This window comes from Cryptomeria japonica, chromosome 9 (assembly GCF_030272615.1).
Source record: "Cryptomeria japonica chromosome 9, Sugi_1.0, whole genome shotgun sequence".
Taxonomy (NCBI): domain Eukaryota; kingdom Viridiplantae; phylum Streptophyta; class Pinopsida; order Cupressales; family Cupressaceae; genus Cryptomeria; species Cryptomeria japonica.
In genome coordinates, this window is record NC_081413.1 from 396,918,345 (window position 1) to 396,923,012 (window position 4,668).

A 4,668-nucleotide genomic window follows, 5' to 3' on the forward strand; every position below is an offset into this window, starting at 1 on the left:
ACAGATTTCCATACTGGAAGGTGCCCTTCTTCTCACCTTTAATCTTCCCTAAATTAATCAATAACTTGTCAAGCATCCAGTCACAAATATGTAACTTGATATTTTCTCTCATCATCCTATAAGTTACCAAATACATGAACTGGAAACTGTATTCAGTCGGTTAGATTGAGTTACCTTGTAGCCTATGATCATGCTTCCAAATTTGATGTCAGTGTCGGTGATGGTGCTCACCTTCATCGATCTCTTGTCTGATGTAGCACCGATGATCTTCCTTACAAAATCATTTGATACTTTCTTATCCGGATGTTGCCCCGTTGATGGCAAACTAGTAATTTCCCAAATGGCTTCCTTAGTGATTTTATAGGGTCGGTCCAGCCATATGAATTCCCCATGTACTCTGCTCAGTACATATCTGACTATTTCATCCTCAAACTCTAGAATATCCAGAATATCAGTGACCCCTAGATCTTCAATGTGTTTATATGCTAGTTTGATTTTACCAGATTCTCCCATGAGTTCATTCATATATATCCCCTTGATCTTTGAAGTGCCTAAGTCTTCTATATGACAATGAATATAGGCCCTAACATCTTCCACATATACCACTCCCTCCAGGACATGAGAACACGCTCCAACCAAATCTTCCTTGGTAGCCACATGTGGATACAGTTTGAAAACTGTCCTAGGGCGGTCCTTAACTTCTAGTATAGTTGGATTTGCAACAAAAATAGAAGCAAAAGATGATCCCGATTCCATGATTCAAGAAGAATACCTTTAGAACGCTGCTGGTGAAAACCTTTAACAAATCCTTCTAGATGTCGGTGAGATCATTCAAGAAGAAATCTGATAGCTTCTGAAATTGCTCTGAATACTGGGTGAATAATAATGAAGTGTAATCTACCTTTTATCCATCGAGAAAACCTTAATTTTTTGTTGACATAAATGAATGTCGATGAATGATACCGGATCTCACTTTGAATATATCAATACCGGATAATCCTCTCCAATATCTGGAACATCTTCCAGAATCTCTTCTAGGGGCATATGCATCATCTTCCATGAAATTTGCCTACCCCTAAGGCATCTGCCTTAGCTACCGGATGAGCTCACTGCCGATGTAGGAGCAACCTCTTCTGCCGGATAGGTAACTGGGACATTCCCATATGATGATTGCTCTTCAGTCTTTCTAACCCATCTCGGAGTATGATCTTGCCGGATTTCACTAACCTTCTCTTTGCCTTTATCATTTGATCCTCCATTGCCAACCAGTGGATTTTTGCTTCTGCAGAACTTAGCAATATGTCCAACTTCATTGCATGCATAATATGTAACATTGTTCTTTTGAATTGCCTTGCTAAAACCGGTGAGATTGCTTGACCTGCACTGATTAGCCATATGTCCAAATTTTCCACGAGAATAGAATTTTAAATTCATTCTGCAATCTTCTATCTTATGACCAATTTTATTTCATTTAGAACATTTACCAAGAGCAGAATCAGGGTTCTTATTTGCTCTGTTTCTACATTGCCTAGCCATGTGACCAAATCTATTGCAAACAAAACATCTACCATTGAATCTATAAGCATTTAATTGCCTTACCGGTGCCTTATGGTTTTGATCTTCATTAGAAGTACTGGAACTCTATCCTTCCTCAAATCCAAGTCCATTGGAATCTCCAATCTACCTTTGTCTCTTCATTAACTCATCAAGTTGTGCTGAGTTGATCTTGAATTTTTCTTTGTACTCACTTGCAACAGTTAAGTCATCTCTTAGTACTATGATTTATCTCTCTATCTCTTGCTCATTGCTTTGGGATTGTACCAAATTAGACCTTAATATCTGATTTTCATGAGTCAACCTACCACATTCTTCAAATTTTTTATTTAGGGATACAACAAGATTTTCTTCCTTTTTCTTTATGTCCTCAATATCGTTGGAAAACCTCATAGTCATAGTTTACATTTCATTCTTTATAACCATGTTCTCCTAACTCAATTTATGACATTATTCCTTAAGTGCATCTTCATCATCCTGATTTTGCAAAAGTTCCTTCCTCCTAGCTTGAACAGATGAAAGTCTCTCTTGTAGGACAAGAATAAATTATTTAGCAGAATTCAACTCATCTTGTAGCTTTAAGATCTTCAATCTTTCACCATCATAATCTTCAAGTGCCATCTCAAGTTGCTTCTCCAAAGCCATATTCAATGATTCCAGTTTCAGGATCTTCCTCAAGCTGTTAAACTTCCTCCAAGGCACAAGGCTCTGATACCAATTGTTGGAAACCAATAACATTGAGAGGGGGGGGGGGGTGAATCAATGTTATACCATAATAGAATATTTTAGCCTTAACAAAACATTCATACACCAACCAGTATACCGGTATAAACAAAATTGAAAGAAGTAATGCAACCAATAAGACAAACACATAAATGAGAACCATAACACACAAATTTATAAGTCGAAAACCTCAATGAGGAAAAACCATGGTGGGATTTGTGACCCACAATATCAATTCATTGGCCATATGAAGAGATATTATAATACATGATGGGCCTGCACTTGCAGGAAGGCGTATAGCCTAGAGTACACTGCTCATCACAATAGGAGTCTCACTAACTACATAACAATCCAGACAACAATCTGGAGAAGCGTGAACTACTTAGTATAGCATCTCCTATGCCAGAATATAGTTCTGGTTTAAGCTCTGTCTGTTCCGGTCAAAACCCTAAACCTCAGTACCGGAATAACCCTTACATATGAATTCCTCACATACATAGTTTCTCTGATGTATTTCACATTACATTACATCCATATATCCATTCCACATGTATATCTCTATTCTCTTATTCTTCTTCCTATTGTAAAATGTTCTAATCAATCTTCCCTATATACCCTATACAAATTTATGCCTTATGCCGGCTTACAAGGATATATACAATATCATATTACATGTCGGCCATATAACATAAATGAATAAGCATTAAACCAAGTTGCCTATGCCAGATCCAAGATGTGTCGGCCTCCAATACTGATATCCTTTACCATACCATGTCGGCCTGCATTGCCGGTGATCAAATAAATCTTCTATCTTGTTAGTGTTGGTGTTAGTGTAGAGTCTGTGAAGTGCCTTCTGGTACACCATATGAAGCCGAAACCCCAAATCATGTTGCCATCAATGACAATATAATGAAACCTAACCAATAGAGTGTCAATTGCCAACAACAGTAACTATCCTTGTTCTATGAGACCTTTAATCTCTATTCTTTGTTCATTGTAGCAAACCTTATGACTTCTATGAAAGATTGTACTATCACTATATTTGGCTTTGATTGGCCTCATAGTGACTTCTATTCATTATTTTTTTTTTATGTTGTTAAAAGGGAATCCCATGGCCATTAATTAAGTCCTTATATGCCTTTAGATATAATTCAAAGTTGTTTCCTAAAGGAAAAGAGAAAATTTCCCTTACAGGAGAGAACTCAGCCAGACCAATAGAACAAAATATGTCCACTTATGGGAATTTTCAAATCACGTAGGATACAAAAAGCTTCAGCCATGCGATTCCTTAGAACATCTTGTGCAACGGTGCAATTAGGAACCCAACTATCTGGCTGGTAAATATAGCTTACTTCAATCCCTTCTCTTTTCAACAACTCATAGAGTTCATTGTGAAATGTAAGGATAGAGAGTGAAGGAGTCGGTGTTAAGAATAAGTCATTCTCCTATGTTGATAAACTCCCCATTGCAGAAAGTGTCAATGCCAAAGGTTCTTGCTTGGCTGCAAAATTCTTTATGATATTTTGTAGTTTTGAAGGGTCTAAAATAGTGCTTGAAAATAGTTTGATTTGAGGATAAGCTTCAATTTCAATTAATTGAGTGTTGATTTGTCTTCTAGCTAGAACATTCCATGATTTGAGCACCCGATTCTCAAGTGCTCAATCAAAATAAAGCTCAATTGCAAAGCCTTGAGACATTTTTTATTCTAGAACACATGAAAGGTAAATCAATAGGCCTTACCAAATCTTGTCAAAATTCCAATTATGGAGAAAGAATAACTAAAAATCCTCTTGAATTCTATATTCTCCAATCCAAAAAGTGAAATTAATTATTTTGCTTGCCCAAATGAAAAGAGGGGCTTGTGGGTGTCACTTCAACGCCTTTCTTGTCGAGCTATTGTTGCCTATATTCCACCAAATTGCTCAGCCATGACATAAACTAAACTAATCCAAATCTCTGAAGGGCCTTTCCAATGCTCTATGTTCTTGCTTTTACTTCAAAATCCAGTCCAAAACTATTTATACAATGCCTCCACATCGGACTGAGGCCCCCACTCGCCTAAGATCCCTTGCATGAATAAGAATATGGTTGTTATCATTTCTTTGCTATTTCTCTAATATTTTAGGCATTGTCCTCTTAATATTCTACCATAGACTTTAGAATAATATATTCATTGTCTTGTCTTAGAGCTTTGCCTCAAAAAACTGTGATCCAGTGTCTTTTGGTTGTATCTATGATTGCCTTTATAGTCTTTTGACCTTTCATTACTAATGCTATGGCTATCTTACATCTCTTTCCTTGGAATCTTTTTGCTAATTATGTTGTGACTCTTTAAGCTGCAAACCCCACCATAACCTGTGATTATCCTCTTCTTAACAAACCATTCTACTA

General features: G+C 36.8%; 1 pseudogene; it reads right to left on the reverse strand.

Annotated features, from left to right (window-relative positions):
* Window positions 1-3,373: 3,373 nt before the first annotated feature.
* On the reverse strand, window positions 3,374-3,974 carry LOC131073994 (uncharacterized; annotated as a pseudogene).
* Window positions 3,975-4,668: the final 694 nt, after the last annotated feature.